The 11,286-nt window shown below is 44.2% G+C and overlaps 1 long non-coding RNA gene across 1 annotated transcript; it reads left to right on the top strand.

Annotated features, from left to right (window-relative positions):
- The first annotated feature begins 3,525 nt into the window (after positions 1-3,525).
- On the top strand, positions 3,526-4,400 carry LOC135397737 (uncharacterized). The gene is made up of 3 exons (XR_010423713.1): positions 3,526-3,690; positions 3,826-4,029; positions 4,108-4,400. It is a non-coding gene; the product is annotated as an uncharacterized LOC135397737 (long non-coding RNA).
- The last annotated feature ends 6,886 nt before the right edge of the window (positions 4,401-11,286 follow it).

Raw genomic sequence — 11,286 nt, 5'->3', positions numbered from 1 at the left:
GTTAAAAGCGACCAAGGTCATGTCTTTACAACACGAATAGAAGTTACATCTCGGAAAAAACAAAAACAGCTTGTTGTAACTTATAAATGTACCCTCTACTCCGACACTGTAACTTCTAAGCGAAATCTCCAACGATAATCTCTTTGTTAGTTTCTTATCGTTTGTTTTCCTTTTGTTTTTCAGCATAATGCCGCGTTTCAGCCTCCCATTCGAGACGACAGTTGCGAATCTACGCTGTTATTTTTTATCTGTTTCAGCGTCACCTATACGTCAACTACATGTTATCAATGCTGTATGAACACAGATTATAAGTTCGCAGTCTGAAATACAGATAGTATGTTTCTTTTTAAAGGGTGGAAAACAATTGTCAATGCCGCAACCACCAAGATTTCCGATTTCGCTGCGTAGCCGAGCCTGGTCTGGTCTAGGTCTATCCACACTGAGAGCGGTTTCCTTGAAACGCTTAACGCTGGTCGTCCGTCCGTTAACAAGTGTAATCTGTTTTAATCAGTGGTTTTCCTCGCGTTTATCATAGTATCGTCAGGAACACCGGAAAAGCTAGATGTCGCTAGCAAACAAGTATATTTTCGGTGTTCTGAGGGGAAGGTGTAGTGAGTGCGAAGATTGCAAAGAATAGGGACCGTGCGACACCTAAAGGGGGTGCGCTGCTCCGTCGCGACAGCGCCGCCAGTGGCGGTCTTGGAAGTATCCGACGTGATACCACGCCGCCCGTTCTATGCATTCTCAAATGGAACCGCAGCTTGCGTGGCGACCGCCGTAATTAGAAGGGCTAATTTTCGAAGTGCAAATAATGTGGAACCTTTCTGGGGCGCGAACGAAGAGAATGGAGACAAACTGCACAGAAGCAACCACCGTATTTATAATGTATCTAACAGTGCGTAAGGAGAACAGCCACTCGCGTCTCTCTGGAACACCTGCAAGTGATACGTCGAGAGGATGGTTATTTGACGACTAACAAAATCCTGGCTTGCTAGCGAAGGCTATATACGTTTATTTCTGATTCCAGCCACTTGTAATACGTTTTTGACTGAGTCTTGTATTCCTTTCGTCCTCTTTGCACACACATATAGCTTCGTCACTGAAATCTACATCGTGCGTCCGTTTTATCCATACAAATAAACACGTGAGGTCACAACTTATTGTCTAAACTTGTACTGCAGTCTTTCCAGTATCTTCAGATACAATAACGCTAAAGAGATCCTTAAAAAAGAAATTATGAGTTTTGGCTCGGCTACCGCCGTGGGCTTGCGGCACGACAGCTGTGTAATGGTTGGTGCGTAAATACTAAAACTAAACCTTTTGGACAACGTAGAACTTCCGTTCTCACTGTGAGACTCGTCAACCGGATTACCGGGAGCAATATCGGCACTGGGCACTGGCGATGAAACACCTTAATCAGTATCACGATCCTGCGGCGTTTCACCGTCACGAAAGTGGCAACTGTAAATCATTTATCATTTTGCAGGTCCTCATTCAGTTTCATTGAAACTAGAACAAAAGAAATAGAATATGTTGTGCACACCTCATGCAATGGCCGAACGCGCGTCACAAACGCTATTCGCTGCCAGTCTAGTGCCCTCGGTGGTATTGGAAGCATAGAAATCACGGGAAATGAAACATCAGGTCCCTAATATGAAGAGTTCTTTTAGGTGCTGGCACAGTTAGCGATGCAACAGTTCCAGTGTGGCAAAAAGACACGCGCAGTTCACATGTAAACAAAGCTGGCTACCCGGCGGCTATCACGCAAGGTACTTTCTCCGGAGGCCGCTTCGCGGCGCCACCAGTTTGTCGCACACTCCCTATATATAACCGAAAACAAACGTCACCACCGCAGCCCTAATTCACACACTTCATACACTGGGTAAGTGTACATTTTGTGCTAGGTACGTGCATTATTTTGATAGCAAGAGCTCTTAGCGCATGTTTGTTGTGATTATGGCAAGCGTTTTGCGGCCCTGCATATGAACGCCACTTACGCTTGCTACTTTTCTGCTCTTACTTGGTCGCCAAGTCAATACACCGGCGTGCATTTTGCGAGCTGCGGATATATGCATCGAGATATATAATTCGCAGCTTCCTACTTGTTGTATTCTTACGATATTCTAAGACTCAATCGCGGAGTGAACGCCTTCCCGCATTTATGCTGCTTTGTACCTTGTGCTTTGTACGGATTTGAATGGTTCCGTAAATGTTACTCTCATTGCCCAAACTTTTGTTCCCAGGATCCCACATGCAGGTTCACATACCGTCACCAGCGCAATGCAGTACCTCACAAACTCGTCCCAGAGCGCCTCCAACGCTGATAACGCAGTAATGTAGTGTCTCCTGCATTACTGTACACTCATATTCCTCAAGGTTGTGTGCGTTTTATGTAATACTGTATTGCCATTTGCGCTCGCCTCTGCAACACGAATGTGGAATAAATTTTTTTCTGCTGCAATTCTCCATTTCGTTGGGTGTGTTCAGCTTAGCAAACATAGGTCAGTTGTTTTGACTCGCTAGCTTCCTCGCACTCTTATGCATTGCTTCTCACTTAGAAGATAGTTCTTTTTTCCACATACATGGTAAAGCGACCATGGTTTCTCCTCACAACAGAATCGCACTTGTGCACAATGTGTCACCTCTCGACAGACTTCTGTTTTTGTAATATACATATGTTCAAGATCTCCTTTTCTGCTGGTTCATTTTGGTACCTTGGTGTGTTCTGTAAATGTCTGTCGATATCCCACGCACAGGGTGTTTGTTTTTATTCGCATCACACCAGCGCTCATTTGACAGATGGGTTATGTTGATTTTCGCAAATTAACCCATCCGTAGTTACAAACATTTCCGACATTTCCTGACGCATGTGTTTGTAACTACGGATCGACTAATTAGCAAAAATTCACATACCCCACCTGCCAAATGAGCGCTACTCTGTTGCGAATAAAAATGAACATCCTGTATAAAAAGCCGCACGTTGGCGTAACCTTTACGGGCAGGTGCCGGATTGAAGGCCGTAACCTCTAATTAGTGGGTTTCCTTGTAACTTTTATAAAAGGGGTCGCTCAGAGGGTACCTGGTAGCTTCTGAAATAGAGGGTAAAATATTGCGATTTTTTACCCTTTACTAAAGGGTACGGAGTTAAGAGTATACTCTGAAACTTTTCCTCCTGGTTAGTTCCTGGTTTTGGTCCTGGTACCACAAGGGCAGAAAGGCGGCGCTAGTGTCGCGCTGCCAAACTCCAGGCGTTGTAACTGCATTATTTTATGTCCTATTGCTGACATGGGCCTCAAGCCGAAGTAACAATAAGAGAAAAAAGAGGGGGTGTCGCACAACCATTGAGTCACGTATGGCGGGCCTTCTAGCCCGCCATAAGTCACGGTCTCTTAATGGGCCTGTAGCTCTCGGCCAGGCGGCGTTGCGATCAGCGGACGACAGCGCCGCATGTGGAAGCAGATCGAAACAATGGTCCGCACAAGAGTGTTTCGGTTTCGCGGGTTTCGCTCCGGCGCAAGCAAGCAATGTATCGCATCTTGCGTGGGTTTGAAAAGCTGGAGGTCATTGACGATTGGGCAAGTTACTAGTCAATGTTTTCGGCGTCGACCAAGCATCGGACGGTAACGAAATCGTCGTTAATGCATTTCGGAAGAAGTGAAGGACAGCGTGGTTTATAGCGTCCGGTTCGAGGTGAGTCGGCGTGATCGTACGTAATATTTGTTAACTGTACATCAAAATGATATACCTGATCAGAAAAACATTGAATGCACATTTTACCCGCACTGAAAGCTGATTTAACTCAATTTCGGTACCTCTCCATCACAGGTGTCCAAGTGCTCGTGACAGTTTATGTTGCGTCGTGTACCTGTAAAGCGGGAATTGCGGGAAAATGTAAGCACGCGGCAGCAGTCTGCTGCTACCTGAACAAGGAAGAAGACGCCACATGTACGGGCAACAACAAAAGAGGGGCAAGCCAAGCTCAAAGCCGCAGGCGTGACATGACAAAGGGTATCGCCGATTTATTTCCGAGTACGTATGTATAATGTGGACAATGTGCTTTCCTTTAGGCAGGAGCTCGGGTGCAGATCTTTCATATTGTATTTTTAGAGCTGATGAGGCTACAGTCATCTCTGCTGCATCGTTGATCATTTGCCAATGATCTTTCTCTACTGAACGCTGCTGCTGTACCCTGCTGCATCGTTGATCGTTGGCTATTCTGTTATTCTTCAGCATTTTATATGTTTCATCAACCAGTATTGTACCGTGTACCTAGTACGTTGCCTCAAAACAATGCTTTATTGCTCTTGGTAATAAACAGCTTGCATCTGATATATTTCTCCTTGTTTGTGTAATGTAGGTATATCAACCAAATGTCTCCCGCTGCAAAAAGAAAACCGCCTGGTGATATCATTCACGCGTACCCAGACATAGTTTGTCCACTCGCTGAGGTCCTTGAGTCTGAACAGAGGGGAGCCTTACAGTGAGACTGTAAAGAGGTTCTGAACGGCATTTTCGACAATGTGGTAACGGGAGAGCAAACGGAGAATCCATTTGATCTCCGAAAGGTCATGAGAGGGACACGCACGGTGTTCCATTATAGTATTCCAACAAAAATGCCACGGGGTAGCTCCATAGCGGGTCTATTGAAGAACGTAAGTAAGTAAGGTCATTGCTTTTATTTAAGTAAACATCACACTGCACAAAGACCCTCGAACATAGCAGTAAGAAGAAGAACCGGCGGGAGTCGATGCCCACAGTAAGCCTTTCATATTTCCCTCTAATTTGCATATAAAGTACTAACTGTTTGGCAAACTTTGTGATATAATAATAATAAGAATCCAATAATATAATAATAATAATATATCCAAGTAAATTTCTACCGCAAGTTGTTTGGGTATAACTCTACATTATCTCCAGGTGGAATGCAGAGCGGAAACTTCGCGGCGTTTTTACGGTACACGCAATTCACGCTTTCCGCCTTTCTGTCTCCCAAGGGTTTCCGAGGAAGCGATAAAACCTTATTTTTTGACGTTTTGGAATCTGTTATGGTAGCCAACGACACAACAATACTGTGTGCCCGACTTGTGTTCTGGTTTGCCGTGCGCTGGCGATCTGAAAGGCGGCATATTTAACCACGATACATGCTTGGCTGCCTGGCTGTGCGGGCCAGTCACTGCTCCCGCTCCCGCTTGGGTCCCGATTGGCGCTCGCGTCGCCGGGCAAACTTGAGCGCAACAGGCCTATACTCTCTCTGGTCAGGAAACTCCGGCGAAAAACTATTTAGGGTGCGCCGCGGCCGCGCGATGGCGCTCTTGCAGATTGGGGGGCAGTGCCGCGTATGGCAAAGGGAGTCTGGCCATTAGGAGGAGCCTAAAAAAGAGGCTCAACCTGTCAATCAAACTTAGGCGCATTTCATTGGTTACCGTTTTCCGTGGGGGCTGCCATGACACCAAATTTTCTTCAAGATGGAGGATGGTGTTTGGAACGGCGAAGCGGAGATTTCGTGACAAAAAATTTTCATAGACGACTTTAATTTCATACTGTGAGTATATATCCTCATGTACGCATGTGCAAAATCAGCTTCAACTTTCGCTTCGCCAACATTATTTACGTGAAAATGGTATGTTTCGTCGCTAACGTTAGGCCTAGTTAAGATTGTGATACCAGGAAAATAGCAAGAAGGGCGACCCTTATACGTAGGATTTTGCATTATATAGTTGCATTTTACATATACATACATCTTTGCTCCTTTTTGATTCAATGTACTTACATTACGTGATATAAAACTTCATACCGGCTGTCGTCTGCTACGAAGAAGCGGTTGTACCGCCATCCACTTCTCCACCATTCGCCATCCACACAGTCTGGCCAATGACTTCTGCCAGCAACCATTTCTGCAATTCTGAGCCTTCCCAACATGCCTCTCTCCGTGCAGATGGCGTTGATAAAAGTGGGCGCAAAATCCGTCGTTTCGGTCTGTCACCAGTGATATCCGTTTCAATCCAAATCCATCAATTTTCTCCAAAATGGTAGCGCCCAGTAAATAAGGGTGAGGTATAAGTACTGGATGGATGTAACAATAGACAACTGTATTTCGACCTGTGATTGGCTAGATACCTCAAAAAGTGGGTGGAGCCTCAGGTATAGGCAGGTCCCATTAATGGCCAGACTCTCTTTGGCATACACGGCACTGCCCCCCAACAGAGCCGTATATTATACGGCCGTAATATACGGCTCTGCCCCCCAACAGTGCCGTGTATGCCAAAGGGAGTCTGGCCATTAATGGGACCTGCCTATACCTGAGGCTCCACCCACTTTTAGAGGTATATAGCCAATCACAGGTCGAAATACAGTTGTCTATTACTACATCCATCCAGTACTTCTACCTCACCCTTATCAGAGCCGTATATTAAAAGGGAGTCTGGCCATTGGGAGGAGTCACAAAAAGAGGCTCGACCTGTCAATCACAGTTTCGCTCCTCTGATTGGTTTGCTTTTTACCAAGGGGGTCGCCATGACACCATACTGCCACCCAAAATGGCGACGAAAACAAACCCTGTGAAGCGGGGATTTCGTTACAAAAAATTTTCACAGATTAACCTGATTTTACGCTGCAAATGTACATCCTAATATAAGTTTCTCGGAAATCAGTTTCATCTTATGCTCATCCACTGATATCTAACTGAAAATAATACGTTTTGTCGACGTGTTAGGCCTAGTGAACACGGCGATCACAACGAAATCATAACAAAAACGGCGCTGTGCTCTATAATCTTATATTTAATTGCTGGATTTCATGGATATAAACACTCTTGCCTTTTATATTCAAACTATTCATGTAGATTTGTTTAAAAAACATACCGACGACAGAATCTGTCCCAGCAGGTGGTTCTGCCGGCAGTGGTACAACGACGGAAGCAGACGACAGTTCCCGATGTGCCTTACGCTCCCTTGGTGGCGCACATCAAATCTGCACCAAAAATCCACTAGTTTTGCAGATTGCGTGAGGTATCCATTTCAATCCCCTCCAATCCACTTGCCACCCAAAATGGCGCTGCCCATGTTGGATACGGGGACAAATAGTGAGGATACGTTGATTGATAGCGCCCCATATTTCAGAATTCTATTGGTCGCAAAGCTGAAAAAGTGGGTGGAGCTTCAGGTATAGGCATGACCCATTAATGGCCAGACTCCCTTTTAATATACGGCTCTGGTCGCCATGACACGATACTGCCACCCAAAATGGCGACGAAAACAAACCCTGTGAAGCGGGGATTTCGTGACAAAAAATTTCACAGACTAACCTGATTTTACGCTGCAAATGTACATCCTAATATAAATTTCTCGGAAATCAGTTTCAACTTATGCTCATCCATCAATATCTAACTGAAAATAATACATTTTGTCGCCGGTGTTAGGCCTAGTGAACACGGCGATCACAACGAAATCGTAACAAAAACGGCGCTGTGCTGTACAATCTTATTTTTAACAGCTGGATTTCATGGATATAAACATTCTTGCCTCTTATATTCCAACTATTCATGTAGATTTGTTTAAAAATCATACCGACAACAGAATGTGTCCCAGCAGGTGGTTCTGCCGGCAGCGGTACAACGCACTGATCTCTAGGGGCGTTTATGTTTATTCGCTCGGAGCAGAACCCGAGCTGAGCGGAAGTGCGTCACCGAACCGGATATCGATCGGTCGGATGTAAAGCGAGGAGAAAATTAAATTCCATACGCGACTGAGCGACAACGGCTTTGCGCTTGCGCAGTATGTATTGCTGTGTCGTCTGCTTCCGTTGGTGTTCGTCGTAGGGCACCGTTTGTGTTAGTGGCTGAAGGTTTCGCTTCTGTTTTTCTGATTTTGTGTTCCTTCTTTTTTCTTTTTGTACATCATTTCACGTTTCATTCCACGTTGCACGTAGTGTGTGGAAGACGACGACGACCGATTTCTTGCCGTTCACGCGGGGCCACTCGCGCGTTCGTCCATCACGACGCTGGCTGCAAACTCTGCATCAAAGCCTGTGTTACATAAAGTTTCTCGACATCTGTCAGAGAGTTTTGCATTTTCAAGCACTAATTCCACAACTGGTTCGTGTGGTACGGCGGTCTAGATTGTCTTGATGAAAACCACCTCAAAATTTCAAAAAAGCCGCCGTCTTCTAGCTCAGGAATTGTGGGAAGGATCTGCGAGCTCGCCCTCCAAGCTCCGAGCGAAGCGAGCTGCCTCGGAGGTGACTCTGAGCGAATAACCAAACACAAAGCGGGCGGATCTGAGCCAATTCTCATACGCCCTCGAGCCCGATCTGTGACGACATATCCGCTCCGAGCGCCTCCGGGCGATTAAACATAAACGCCCATATGTATAAAGGCTGGATCGCGCATGGGAGAGGGGCTCGCGGGGTAGAGGCGTGCCTTCGTGCCGCCATGTTGGTGGGCCCTAAAGTGCTGTGTGCGCCCATAGAAAACAATGGGAGGCAACAGAGATTGTGAGTATTTATTGCGCTGCAAGCATTGATCGTTGTTTGTCATCACACAATTTTGTAAGGTGCCAGTATACTGATGTATCCTAACAGTGTTTCACAGGTGTCCTGCCGTTCGATTCTTAATTACGTTATGTTTTGCATTCCGAAACTAGACCGTCACTGCAGTGCAGCGCTGGGGATTGTACTACAGCACGTTTCCCAGCCAATATTTCAATAAGAAACGACTTGAGGTTAACAACAACCATGTATATAATATCCCGTACTGCGTTCTGGACAAAAATTGTTCCATAAAGAGCGGTCCGGGAAAATATATACTCGCATGCCAGAAAGAGATCGTTCTGTAGAATCACAGCCGTTGTTTTAGCCGTGTATGCGTTTAGTATGATTTATATCAAGCATCGCCTTAGAAAGAGTCTTTTAGTAAACGACAGCAGTGCTTTGCCTCGCAAATATGGACACACCGAAACAGCCCAAATAATTACTTCACGCAATTAGATCACACTCGTTAGGACAGTTAATCAGGTAGTGATGTTAATCAATTAAGTTACTTAGAAAGTGGTAACACCTCCTTGAGAGACAGGACTTATCCCTTTTTGAAGTACAGCCCTTCTATGTTTGTTTGCTTCTTCCTTTGTTCTGATTATTTGCAGGCGCGGTTGTGCCAAACTCAATGTCCTTCTCCAGCACTCACATGCTAGCTTTTGTTGAATACAACTGCAGTGTGAGAAAAGCTGCTTGGGGACGGGGTCCTGCTATCCAGTGCTGACTTTGTCATGCTTGTTATGTGGAGCATGTTCCAAAAAATGCAGCTCCACGTATGGTCTTCAAATTGCAACAGGACTATTTGGGGCTTGAAACAGTTGTGATTTTGTCATTTTGGCTCTCGTGTACCCTGTCTGTGAAACGCAAACAAAAAAGTCTAACACGATATGCTTTTGTAATGAAGATCACTGATGATGAGTAAAGAGAATATACGACAATGAAAAAAAATGGCTAGGAAGCAAGCGAGCTGGTGAAGATGATGCATAATGTAAAAACCCCGAGACTAGGGAACACGAAGGGACAGACACAGCACGAAGTCTCAAACACAGCTGAAAATTTTACTTCACAAAACAAGAAATATATACAAACAGAAGGGAAGGGAACACTATTTGAGAACAATATAGGAGGTCATTTCGGGGGAACCAGCAGATTGTTCAAGGCCGGTCCGAGGATTACAGAAGGTTTGCTGACACAGTTTCCACAAGAAGTTATGAAAAGGGTCTCTCTCAAAAGTCTTGTTTTGTTAAAAGATGTTTTGTTAAACGCCTTGCTTCCTGGTTCACCTGAAGCTAAGCCCTCTGTCCCCAAACGGGTGGTTTTACCCTTCTTTCACAAAGTGTCTCACGACTTGATAGCCGTTGCGAAGAAGTTTCAAATCAACATCGTTTTCAGGAACAACTTCCGTCTTGACCGCCTCACGCCTTTCGCCAAACCTGAAGTTTTTTGCAAGAATCACTGGAATAAATTTGTCCCCTGTTCTTCAAACGTTGTTTACCAGGTCCCCTTAGCTTGTGGTTTCTGTTATATTGGCCAGACAAAACGTTGCTTAAATGATCGTTTGAGAGAGCATTCTTTAAAAGCAAAAAATAAAGCTTCAAACTCTGAAATTGCAAAACATTTGGAAGAATGCTCAGATTGCTTCCCTCTATGGGATGAAACAATTGTAAAGGCATCCGAAGTTGACCCCCACAGAAGACTTTTGAGAGAGACCCTTTTCATAATTTCTTGTGGAAACTGTGTCAGCAAACCTTCTGTAATCCTCGGTCCGGCCTTGAACAAACTGCTGGTTCCCCCGAAATGACCTCCTATTTTGTTCTCAAATAGTGTTCCCTTCCCTTCTGTTTGTATATATTTCTAGTTTTGTGAAGTAAAATTTTCAGCTGTGTTTGAGACTTCGTGCTGTGTCTGTCCCTTCGTGTTCCCTAGTCTTGGGTTTTTTACATTATGCAGAATATATGAGTTCAAGTTTATTCAATATTTTATATCATTCATTATATTATTCAACATTTTATGTCAAGTTTATACAACATCAAGTTTATTCAAGTTCAAGATTTATTTCTTGCACTTATGCGTTTCAGGATACAATGAACGTGCAGGGAGGTCGCAAAAGACAACATTTATTGTTTTGTGACCTTGCTACAATGGCAATATATATTTTAGGAATGACAATGGTCAGGTACGCTCTCTCAATTTTAGGTTGGAATGAGCAATGAATAGCAACTTCCCTCCTGATATTTTCTCATATATGCTAAATTTTAAATTTAATGTGATCGAATATGTGATAATATAATAATAATATATAAGAATATAATATGTGATAAATGAATGTGATCAACAGTAGATGTAAACAACATGAGTAGCCAGAGAAGTGCATTCTCAATAAATAATTGTCTTCTTATAGCGTATATGTGCATGCCTATTAACTGAAACAATTGTCACAGTTATCTGACAAGTTTTAATTTCTGAGAGTGTACCGTAGAGGCTGCTTAGATCTACAACAGTTCATACAAGGTATTATATACTGTGAATGCCTTTAAAAATCCCATGTGACACATATGCCTTTACTTTCTGGAGATGCTGTGGTAGTCAAAGTTTGTGGGCATTACGCAGGTTCTGCATCCATTTCTTGAGTATGTCGAGGCAGCTGTGAAGTAACCTGCATTGATGATTATTATTCCAATTTTTATGGTGCATCGACAACAAAGGAAATAATACATCAGAACATTGGTTCGGGTGCAACCAGTTAAAAATGAATAT

This window comes from Ornithodoros turicata, chromosome 6, assembly GCF_037126465.1.
Source record: "Ornithodoros turicata isolate Travis chromosome 6, ASM3712646v1, whole genome shotgun sequence".
NCBI lineage: Eukaryota > Metazoa > Arthropoda > Arachnida > Ixodida > Argasidae > Ornithodoros > Ornithodoros turicata.
Note: the sequence above shows the minus strand (reverse complement) of the source record. Positions and strands in the feature narration are given on the sequence as shown.